This window comes from Mesoplodon bidens, assembly GCF_964165515.1.
Source record: "Mesoplodon bidens genome assembly, chromosome: 13".
Classification (NCBI taxonomy): domain Eukaryota; kingdom Metazoa; phylum Chordata; class Mammalia; order Artiodactyla; family Ziphiidae; genus Mesoplodon; species Mesoplodon bidens.
Genome location: NC_138169.1, coordinates 4,705,065 through 4,717,032, shown reverse-complemented (window position 1 = coordinate 4,717,032; position 11,968 = coordinate 4,705,065). Strand labels below are relative to the sequence as shown.

General features: G+C 41.7%; 1 long non-coding RNA gene across 1 annotated transcript; it reads left to right on the top strand.

Annotated features, from left to right (window-relative positions):
* The first annotated feature begins 8,616 nt into the window (after window positions 1-8,616).
* Window positions 8,617-11,406, top strand: LOC308626915. Its single transcript, XR_014017322.1, has 3 exons — window positions 8,617-9,168; window positions 9,257-9,349; window positions 11,336-11,406. It is a non-coding gene; the product is annotated as an uncharacterized lncRNA (long non-coding RNA).
* The last annotated feature ends 562 nt before the right edge of the window (window positions 11,407-11,968 follow it).

Below are 11,968 nucleotides of genomic sequence, written 5' to 3'. Positions count from 1 at the left end.
GACCATCCCCATCCCGCTGCTTATTAGATGTTGGCCGTGGGCACACCGGTAACCACCTCTGAGCCTCGGTTTTCTATCCTGTAAAATGGGCATGATAATGGCGCCTCCTTTGAGGGTTGCTGTGCATTTACAGTTTCTCTGTATTTCCCTCTCCCTTTCTCTCTGCTTTGTTTCTGTGACTCTGTCTTCTTCTCTTTCTTTGTGTCTCAGCTTCCATGTTCTCTGCATTGCAGCCTGTGTTTCACTTTCTCTAGCTGTCTCTCTAGTGGTGTCTAAACACGTGTTTCCTCTGCCTGCTGTTGCTTTGTTCCTTGGCTTTATTTGAGCAGGCGGATTCTCTTTCTGTCTCAGTTTCTTTGTCTCTCTCTGTCTCTCACAGAGTACTCTGCTGGTCCTCCTCGGTACAGAACCGGGAGATTCCTCATCCTTTACCCACCCACAGAAGCCTGACAAGCGCCTGTCTGTCAATTCAGAGTCTGCTGATGGAGGTTGGTACTGAGTGATAGAAGACATCTCGACTTCACTTTGCCTGTTCCTTATTATCTATCCAATAGAGAGAGAGACTCAGCCACGAATGGAATCGGCTCAAGCCTCTCATATTTTTTATTCACTGGGACGTGGTACAGTCCTACTGAGATACCAACACAGCAAAGACAATCACACTTGACCTCCAACCTCAATTACTGTGGCTCTGGGGCATTGGTTAAGAGTGTGTGCTTTGGAGTCTGGCAAGTCCCAGCTCAGCATCTGACCAGGTGTGACCTTAGCTAAGTCGCTTCTTTCTCTGAGCCTCAGTTTCCTCTTTTGTAAAATGGGTGTAATAATAGTACCTCCCTCTGGGGGCGCTCTTGTTTCTTCCATCTTCACCTCTATCCATCACCTGCTTGGTCTTTGGGGACATTTTTGTTGGTGACTCTTGCTCCTTTCAGAGCTCAAAACTGTCTTTTTTCTCTACTTGTCAATATAATGATTCTTTCTTCTCTCCCCCATCCTCTCCACTCCCCTCCCTCTCTCCATCTTGTACCTTCCCCCCACCTCTCATCATGGTCAAATCACTCTCCATCCTTTGGAAATCCAACAGGCTCCATTATGATGCCCAGTTTTACAGATGAGGGAATGGAGACCAGCGAGATTCTTGCTGGCTTGGGATCACCCAGGAAACTTGCAGCATAGCTGAGAGATGAACCCACGTCCTGTGATTCTTATTTCAGAGCCTCTTTTTTTAAATTAATTTTTATTAGGTCTAGTTGATTTACAATGTTGTGTTAGTTTCTGCTGTACAGCAAAGTGAATCAGTTATACGTATACATACATCCACTTTTTTTAGATTCTTTTCCCATATAGGTCATTACAGAGTATTGAGTAGAGTTCCCTGTGTTGTGCAGTAGGCCCTTGCTGTTGATCTATTTTAAATATAGTAGTGTGTATATGTCAATCCCAATCTCCCAGTGTACCCCTCCCTGCTTCAGTGCCTCTTATAATGACTCATCTGACCTTCCTAGCAGTGAGGCCAAGGATGTGAGCTGGTCATGTAGGCTCTGGTGTTTGTCTCTCACTGATAAGTGAAAAATGTCTTAAATACTTCAGGATTATATAAAAAATGTAGAGACTCCATGTCAGCAACCCTCCCTGCAGACTCAAGATGAAAGAGCACTGATTTTTGTTGTTATGATGGCAGAGCGTCTCCTGGACATCAAGGGCAGGAAATTAACCATCCCTTACTCAAGAATGACCTGGAACCAGCCTTGGAGCTCTTATTTCTGCTTCTCTCTGCATTTGTCTCTCATTAGTGCTCTTCCTACAGAAAAACTTTCCCTGCTTTTCAGTTGGTGGAGCCACCAACTTCTCCTAAGTTTATGTCTCTACCTCTCAAAAATAGAGCTAAGACAGACTTCATCCCTTAATTGCACTCCTGTTGTCTCATTGGCCCAGTTTTGGTCATGTGTTCACCAATGGACCAATCAAAGTTGGCCAAGGTGGGCAGGGTCATTCTTCCCAACATGGTTGCTGTTACCATGGGGATGGCTATCAGGAAAAGAGAAATTCCTAATGAGTATTTAGAACAGCATTGTTTGATGGCTTCACATCCATTTAACACTCATGGGATGAAAACATACCATGTGCCAGACATGAACGTTGGTCTCTACCTTCGTGGGCTTTCCAATTTCTTGGATTTTTCTTGGTTCAGTTCCCCCCACTTTCCAAGGGAAACATTTGTGCTTAGTGTCACTTCTCCAGCTTCAAGCTTTCCATGGAGGGTTTGCAGACTCATCTGTTTTATATTCTGTTGTACAAATTATGAAGAAAGACTTGATCAAGAAAACTTGCTGAACAGTACATAAAGCCCACCAGCCCACCATCTTCTTTGCAGTGACCCCTTAGAGGGGTCGGATAGGTGAGTGTTACTATCTAGTTAATCTTCACTACTGATGGATGTTCTCGGTCCACAGGTAGAGTGATAATGGGAGTTTCTTCCTGTTTTTCCCTTTTCCCCATATTAACTATTACCCCCTTGACACAAGAACTGTGCTTTGAGCCCGGCTGAATTTTTATTAAATTTTCCTTTAAGTACTGTCTTTTTAGAAGCGTCTCTCTTCATTTTCTTCAGGGACCAGCAGGTAGCTGGATTTCGAAAGCATCTACTGCCAGGATAACAGGATAACATGTTATCAAAGACCACAAAAATAGAGTTTAAATGGTGGGCTAGGCAGACTTCAGAGATATCTGAGGCTTGGCACTACAATTAAAAATCATGATTTAAGTTGTAGCCAAAACCCTAGTTTCTCTTGGGCTGAAGTTTACAGCTCTCTTGAAGTTTTATCAGTCATAGCTCAATCATAACACCTGAGGGCAAAGAGAGAAAAATGAAATAAAGTTATCATGAGAGTCCCCTTCAGAGGCTGGCATGGGGAAGCCAGCAGACAGAATATGAGCAAACAGATTTCAGAGTTGGTTATTACTCCTGGGGCTTTCTGAACACAGGAGAATCCAGTGTATAATCAACCACAAGCCTTGTGGTCAGTATTGATGGGCTTTGGATCTCCTTGTATATTTCTCCTACCAACAGAACTTCACATTGTGCAAAACACATTTAATCAGTTTTGTTGGGCATTTTTGCTTGTTTGTTTGTTTGTTTGAATGAAATTTTTAGGAATTTGATTTTTTACATGCAAAGGGTTAGTTTTTTGGGTTAGTTAAGATAAAATTTTAACTTCATTTATCACAAGACATGGCTGGCTGCAGCAATACCATGGCAGCTACAACAGTAAGCATTTACTTCTAAGTGTTTTTGGTCCAATCTTGGCTGTGCCCCTGGGAAGGCAGTGCTTCATCTCTGCCCACCAAGTGGTAAGAACAGAACCAGTAGTACGTGCATGTCTTAAGAAAAGAATTGCAAGGAATTGGTCTGTGCAGTCGTAGGTGCTAGCAAGGCAAGTCGGAAGTCCACAGGGCAGCTGGAAACTCGGACAGGAGCTGACCTTGCAAAACATGGGCTGAAGTTCTTCCTTTTTTCATGGAAACCTTAGTTCTGCTCCTAAGAACTTCTCTCAACATCTAAACTATTTGTTTATTTATTTATTCGTTTATTTATTTATTTATTTATTTTTGGCTGCGTTGGGTCTTAATTGCTGCACTCAGGCTCTCTCTAGTTGCAGCGAGTGGGGGCTACTCTTTGTTGTGGTGCGCGGGCTTCTCATTGTGCTGGCTTCTCTTGTTGCAGAACATGGGCTCTAGGTGCGCAGGCTTCAATAGTTGTGGCATGCAGGCTCAATAGTTGTGGCTCACGGGCTTAGTTGCTCAGCAGCATGTGGGATCTTCCTGGACCAGGGCTCAAACCTGTGTCACCTGCATTGGCAGGCGGATTCTTAACCACTGTGCCACAGGGAAGCCCCACATCTATACTTCTGTGTCAACTTTAATGAGTTCTTTCCACCCCCAGTTCCTCAAGTCTTCCTTTCCTTAATGGATATCTGAAATATCTATTTGTGATTGTTTAATCTCCCTGGTGAGAATGGACTCTTCCAACCTTGACCTCTGTACCTTTTGATTGTTTCTTTATTTATCATCTTCATGCCCAGAACAGAAATTTGACAAGAATATATGTTTAGATAATACTTGGTGCATGGATGAATGACTACGATTTTAATGCACAGAAATCTCTTGCATTCCTATACACTAACAACGAAAGATGAGAAGGAGAAATTAAGAAAACAATCCCTTTCAAAATTGCAACAAAAAGAATAAAATACCTAGGAATAAACCTACCTAAGGAGGTAAAAGACCTGTACTCAGAAAATTATAACACACTGATGAAAGAAATCAAAGATGACACAAACAGATGGAGAGATATACCATGTTCTTGGATTGGAAGAATCAATATTATGAACATAAGTACACTACCCAAAGCAATCTACAGATTCAATGCAATCCCTATCAAATTACCAATGGAATTTTTTAGGAAACTAGAACAAAAAATCTCAAAATTTGTATGGAGACACAAAAGAACCTGAATAGCCAAAGCAGTCTTGAGGGAAAAAAATGGAGCTGGAAGAATCAGGCTCCCTGACTTCAGACTATACCACAAAGCTACAGTAATCAAGACAATATGGTACTGGCACAAAAACAGAAATACAGATCAGTGGAACAGGATAGAAAGCTCAGTGATAAACCCATGAACATATGGTCAACTTATCTTTGATAAAGGAGGCAAGAATATACAATGGAGAAAAGACAGTCTCTTCAATAAGTTGTGCTGGGAAAACTGGACAGTTACATGTAAAAGGATGAAATTAGCACACACCCTAACACTATACACAAAAATAAACTCAAAATGAATTAAAGACCTGAATGTAAGACCAGACACTCTAAAAGTCTTAGAGAAAAACATAGGAAGAACACTCTTTGACATAAATCACAGCAAGATCTTTTTTAACCCACTTCCTAGAGTAATGGAAATAAAAACAAAAATAAACAAATGGGACCTAATGAAACTTAAAAGCTTTTGCACAGCAAAGGAAACCATAAGCAACGAAAAGACAACCCTCAGAATGGGAGAAAATATTTGCAAATGAATCAACAGACAAAGGATTAATCTCCAAAATATATAAATAGCTCGTGCAGCTCAATATTACAAAAACAAACAACCCATTCCAAAAATGGGCAGAAGACCTAAATAGACTTTTCTCCAAAGAAGATATACAGATGGCCAAGAGGCATGTGAAAAGCTGCTCAACATTACTAGTTATTAGAGAAATGCAAATCAAAACTACAATGAGGTATCACCTCACACTGGTTAGAATGGGTCTTATCAGAAAATCTACAAACAACAAATGCTGGAGAGGGTGTGGAGAAAACGGAACCCTCTTGCACTATTGTTGGGAATGTAAACTGATACAGCCACTATGGAGAACAGTATGGAGGTTCCTTAGAAAACTAAAAATAGAAGTACCATATGACCCAGAAATCCCACTACTAGGCATACACCCAGAGAAAACCATAATTCAAGAAGACAATGCACCCCAATGTTCATTGCAGTGCTATTTACAATAGCCAGGTCATGGAAGCAACTAAATGCCCATTGACAGATGAATGGGTAAAGAAGATATGGTACATATATACAATGGAATATTACTCAACCATAAAAACGAACGAAATTGGGTCATTTGTAGAGACGTGGATGGACATAGAGACTGTCATACAGAGTGAAGTGAGTCAGAAATAGAAAAACAAATATCCTATATTATTGCATATATGTAGAATCTAGAAAAATGGTACAGTAGAACCAGTTTGCAAGGTAGAAATAGAGACCCAGATGTTTGTAGAGAACAAATGTATGGACACTAAGGGGGGAAAGCGGGGTGGGGGTGGTGGTGGGATGAATTGGGAGATTGGGATTGACATATATACACTAATATGTACAAAGTAGATAACTAATAAGAACCTGCTGTATAAAAACTAAATAAAATAAAAGTGAACAAAATAAAACAAAAAAATAATACAATTTTATTTAGAGGGAACAAAAAATACGTGTAAAACATGACAATGCTTCACCTTCTCTAGTTCAATTATCATGTTTTCAGATTTTCACTCCACATTTTCTGTTCTGTTGACAAGTACCTATCAGTTCCCAATTTAATATCAATGTAAAGCAAATCATCTATATAAAAGAGAAGAAAAAGAGTACTTACCATGTACATTGTTGAGAAGATTAAGTTAGCACTATAATTACACGTGCCATTTCTCTTCACACTTATTCTGCTTGTTTTCTGAAACTATAGCTCAGAGGAATGTGAACTCTGTAACCCGGTCTCTGTCAAGAGTGAACCATGAAAAGATCAAATGGGCAGGACCAGGATTTCAAGAGAGATCTGAGTCGTTGAGGAAATAAAGAGTATCCCTAAATAACTCATTTGCAAAATAAGCACTTGCTCTATCAAAAATGTACACTCTAAGACCCATTGGATTATGGTGTATGAGCCCTGAATACTCTTGCTTTGGCCAATGCAGGAAACACACTTCATGTCCCTTGTCCCTTTGTGCCTCCTCTGTCATTGCAGGTAATGTGACGAGCTCTGATGCATTGCAGTGTGTTCTTTAAGAGGTGTTCATGGTGGTGCCGAGGGCCCCAGACATGAAACCACAGGAGAAACAATGAAAGAAAGCATCAGTGTTTACCGGGTGAGAAAAGGAAAAGGCTCATGGCTGGGACGAAGACGGGATGGAAACTCTTCTTAAGGATTGGAAGGGCCATCATGTCAATGGAGTCTTTTTTTTTTTTAAGTGAATTCCACTTAAAAGTTCAAGTAGAAGTTAAAAGGCAACCGATTTGGGCCCTAATCCAAGGAAGGAAGAGTGGTCTTTGGTGTCTCTGCCTCTTCTTGTAAGGACACCAGTCCTATTAGATTAGGGCCCACGCTTATGACCTCATTTCATCTTCATTACTTCCCTAAAGGTCTTAGGACTTCAATAATTCAGTCCATAAGAATTTCAGGGAGACTTGCAGCAATGTGGATGCAACTAGAGATTATCACACTAAGTGAAGGAAATCAGACAGAGAAAGATAAATACCAACCGATATCACTTTATTTGTGGAATCTAAAATATAACACAAATGAACTTATCTATGAAACAGAAACAGACTCACAGACATAGAGACTTGTGGTTGCCAAGGGGGAGGGGGTTGGGGGAGGGATGGAGTGGGGACTTTGGGTCAGCAGATGTAAGCTATTCTATATAGAATGGATAAACAACAAGGTCATACTGTATAGCACAGGGAGCTATATTCAATATCCTGTGACAAACCATCATGGAAAAGAATATTAAAAAAAGAATGTATATATATGTATAACTGACTCACTTTGCTGTACAACAGAAATTAAAGCAACATTGTAAATCAACTATACCTCAATAAAAAAATGAAAAACATAAAATAAACAGGAGAAATTATATCAGAAAAAATAAAGAGTTTTGGGGAGACACAATTCAGCCCATAACATTATCCAAAGATGCAGTGAGTGCCTGAGTGGTCACATAGTCTTTGCTAGAACATTTCCAGTGAATGTCCTGACATTGAGAATCATCATAGAGGCGTGGATTGGTATTTGGAAACTCTTCATTCATGCTTTGACTTGGGCTTGAGACCTGAGGGATTATGATTTAATAAAACGCTTTCGTTCCACCATATTGAATAGATATTGATGACCTTCTCTGAGCAGAATGATGTACAGAGAGCTTTGTGAGACCCCAGGATGGGCTGTCTTTGCCTCCTGCCCCTAGAGGGTTATAATCAGGCTAATGAAAAGAAATTGTTAAGAATCGGGCTTCCCTGGTGGCACAGTGGATAGGAATCTGCCTGCCAGTGCAGGGAACACAGGTTTGAGCCCTGGTCCGGGAAGATCCCACATGCTGCGGAGCAACTAAAACTGTGTGCCACAACTAGTGAGCCTGTGCTCTAGAGCCCGCGAGCCACAACTACTGAGTCCGCGTGCCACAACTACTGAAGCTCGTGCGCCTAGAGCCCTTGCTCGACAACAAGAGAAGCCACCACAGTGAGAAGCCCACACACAGCAACAGAGTAGCTCCTGCTCACTGCAACTAGAGAAAGCCAGTGCCCAGCAACAAAGACCCAATGTGGCCAAAAATAAATTAAAAAAAAAAAGAAATGGTTAATAATTTCTAAGCTGACACTAGGCACTATTATAAGCTTGTTTGACATATTGACCCCTTCACCCACAGATCTTTTTGAGGTAGGTATTACACAAAAAATAGTATTTATTGTGTGACTTTACAGATGTGGAGACATCATGTAACTCACCTCAAATCACCCAGTTAATAGGTGGTGGACCCCTAGGTACCCATAGGTGCTTGCTGGCTCCAGAGCTGCCCCTCATCAGCTCTGTGCATGACTGAATTTTCAGTGTGTTGTGTAGATATAGAGCATTCTTAAAACTATTAGAAAAATTACCCCCGGCTACTGCTTTTCATCAAAGGGATCAGTTTGTTGGAGTTAGCTTTTCTGAATTTTCAAAACGCTTGTGTTTCCAACCACATCCCCTATAAGGCCCATTTTCTTATTTTTACTAAGGTTCTTTGAAGGCCTTTTGAAGAAGGAAGAAAACTGCGAGTCCCGGGGTGTGATTATATCATAACCTTTGAGCGTCTGTCTTTCAGACTAAAGAATGGGCTCATGTCTTTGTGTTGTTAGGGACTGTATTGCTTGCCAAGGAACCTTGCTTTCCGGAACACCAGAAACCAGTCAAGCATCATCAGCCTGGGACCGGACTTTTTTCGTTCTCAGAGGGAAATAAATAAAACACTATTGCTGCCCTGGAAGAGAGCGCCTGCCAACTTCCTCTGCAATAATTAAGTTTTCAGCCTTCAGTATCAGCTGGACCAGATACTAATGAGATGCTAAAGTGCTCAAAGAAGTTACATCAACATTTTAAAGCTTTCCCTGCTCCAGGGAAGCATCTTAGTTTCACATGCAGTCTCTGATGGGTAAAGGTGAGGAAGAGTGTCTTCTGATGGATGGGCTGTCAGAGGAAATCGAATGTGACCAGCTGCTTGCTCAGAGATGGAAAGGAAATTGGTCACTACGTAGAACCTGACGTCACCTCTGGGGAATGTCAGCAGCTTCCTCTGGGTTCACGTGCAGTGTCTACACAAGAGGTGAGTGGTGGGGCTGGAGTTTGAACCCAGGCACGGGGGGTCCTACCCTTCATGCTCATAACCACACTCTATTTTGCCTTTAATACAGAAAAGTGAGACTTCTCTCTTAGCCAGTGACTCCATCACCCTCAGCAAGTCAATTCAACTCTAGGAATCTCAGCTTTTCCTCTTAACAGAAAAGGTAAGCTCGGTCTATCTCCCAAGCCCCGTTGTTCTATGAATATGATATAATATCATTATCTATCAGTCGGTCAATCAACAAGGGTCCATGCTTCCAGGTGCTTCTTGAGGCATAATGGGCAAAGCAGTGAGTGAGACATTTCGTATAATTGACAATTTGTAAAATGCAAATCATGAAGCAGGTGCGTTGTTATCACCATCATCATCATTATTATTATTATCAACAGCAGCAGCAGCAGCATTTCTGCTCCTGAAAATAACTCAGGGGGCTCCCTGGTTATGTCTCTGGGATGTTAAAAACCTAAACTAGAGACCACCATCCAGGTGTGTTGAGAACAGAAGGGGCCATAGCTTACCTACATTCAGCCCTTATTGGACTCCTTTTACTAAACTTTAAAAGATGCTAATAGTCACAGCATTAAAGCTGTCCAATGCTCCCTCTGTAACCTTTGTTCTAACACAAGGTGCTGCAGACTGTCCTGCAGTCACTTGGTTCCAACCTCTCAGACTCCCCTTAGCCGTGGCATGTAAAGCTGGCCGGCCCTTGACCGCACCTGCTGCGTGGAGCTTAGCTCTACCTTGTGGCTCCACCTCAGAAAGCTGATCTTTCCGTAACACACTTCAGCAGTGGAGTGCTTGCAAAGGAGAGAGTGGGGTGCGTCTAAGGATGTGTGCAGGCAACTCAAGTTTTCCTGCCTGAGGAATCCCCGCTAGTGGGCATTGAACAAAGCAGTGGCCTGGCCCTTTGCCTGGTGTAGCCGAGATGAGTGGGCAGCTCCCGGGCAGGTGGCCTGAGGACCACGGGGCACATTTGTACTCATTCTACGTTCCAGGAGGGACCTGATCCCTCTTTTGCTCTGCTTGCTACCGGGAGTCCAGGAGACTTTTACATTTACTCCTACTGCCCTTGGAACCTCTTTTTGATTCTTAAATCAGGTTGTGTAAACTTTCAGTCTATTCCCCATAGTCCATCCGCTACCTGTCCCCCTGGCCTTTCTGTTTCTTCCTTAGTTCTGTGCCCCTATTTTAATCTCGCCATCAAATACTCCATTCCTTTGTATTTTATATTGGTGATAATGCATTTCCAACAGTCTTTAGAACTGTGGTTATATGTGGGTAGATACCCTGCATAGATGTCTATGCAGCAGAGTGCAGAGTCTGGAGCCACATGACATAGATTCAAATCCTGGTTCTACTACACCTTCCGTGACCTTGGGCTAGTTGTTTCATCTTCCAAGCCTTGGTTTCTTTCTCTTTTATTTATTTATTTTTAATTTATTTTTTTAATTTTTGGCTGTGCTGGGTCTTCGTTGCTGCACGCGGGCTTTCTCTAGTTGCAGCGAGTGGGGGCTACTCTTCGTTGCGGTGCGTGGGCTTCTCACTGTGGTGGCTTCTCTTGTTGCGGAGCATGGGCTCTAGGTGCACGGGATTCAGTAGTTGTGGTGCACAGGCTCAGAGGTTGTGGCTCACGGGCTCCAGAGTACAGGCTCAGTAGTTGTGGCACACGGGCTTAGTTGCTCCACGGCATGTGAGATCTTCCCAGACCAGGGCTCAAACCCATGTACGCTGCGTTGGCAGGCAGATTGTTAACCACTGCATCACCAGGGAAGTCCTCTCTTTTTTAAATTTTTGTTTTATATTGCAGTATAGTTGATTTACAATGTTGTGTTAATTTCAGGTGTACAGCAAAGTGATTCAGTTTTACATATATATCTATTCTTTTTCAGATTCTTTTCCCATATAGATTATTACAGAATATTGAGTGTGTGTGTGTGTGTGTGTGTGTGTGTGTATATATATATATATATATATATATATATATATATATATATATAGCCCTGTGCTATGCAGTAGGTCCTTGACTTGGTTTCTTAATCTTTTCAAAATACTCATTTTATGCAATGGAAGGGTCCTTTGGTTGGTTTTAGGGCCAATATGCAATTTTTCTAAAGTTCCCAAGTTTTGTCAGATCATCTTTTCTTTACAGCAACCAGGAAGGTAGAGAGTGGAGAACTGAATTTGCTGAATGATTCTCAGGCACCCGGTTTTTTAAGTGATGGATACAGTAATCCTCTAGGATATAACTGATTTTTTCTCCATTTCACAGTAAGAGACCAAGGCTCTGGAAATTTACATGCCAAGATCATTCATGAACTAAACAAGTAAAATGAGGTTTGGGTCCCATTCATCCCACTCCAGGGTCTGTGCTTTGTCAGCTATGACAAAGCATGATGATAAGCATTAAAGGAACACTTAACGAACTTCATGGATGTTTTAATTGGCTGCTGCGTTAGTGGGACGACGCCCTGAATCATGACTGAGCACCCATTTCTTCATGAATGCTGAAAGGTTAAAGTGAATGTACTAAGATCAATCAGAGGCTTTGACCCTCTGGGGAAGCGTTTGGAAGCAAACACTTGTGCATGGAGCCAGATGGTTGTTAAGCATCTCATTTCACTGTGTGCAAAAGATGAAATGAATAGCAAAATGAAACAACACAAAGACAAAATGAAATGGGAAACGTTTAGAGGGGGGCTTTCTCTATAAAGAAGGCATCCCTTGAGGTTGAATCAATACAAGCCTACTCATATTCTTTTTGTTTTTGTTTTTGTTTTTGTTT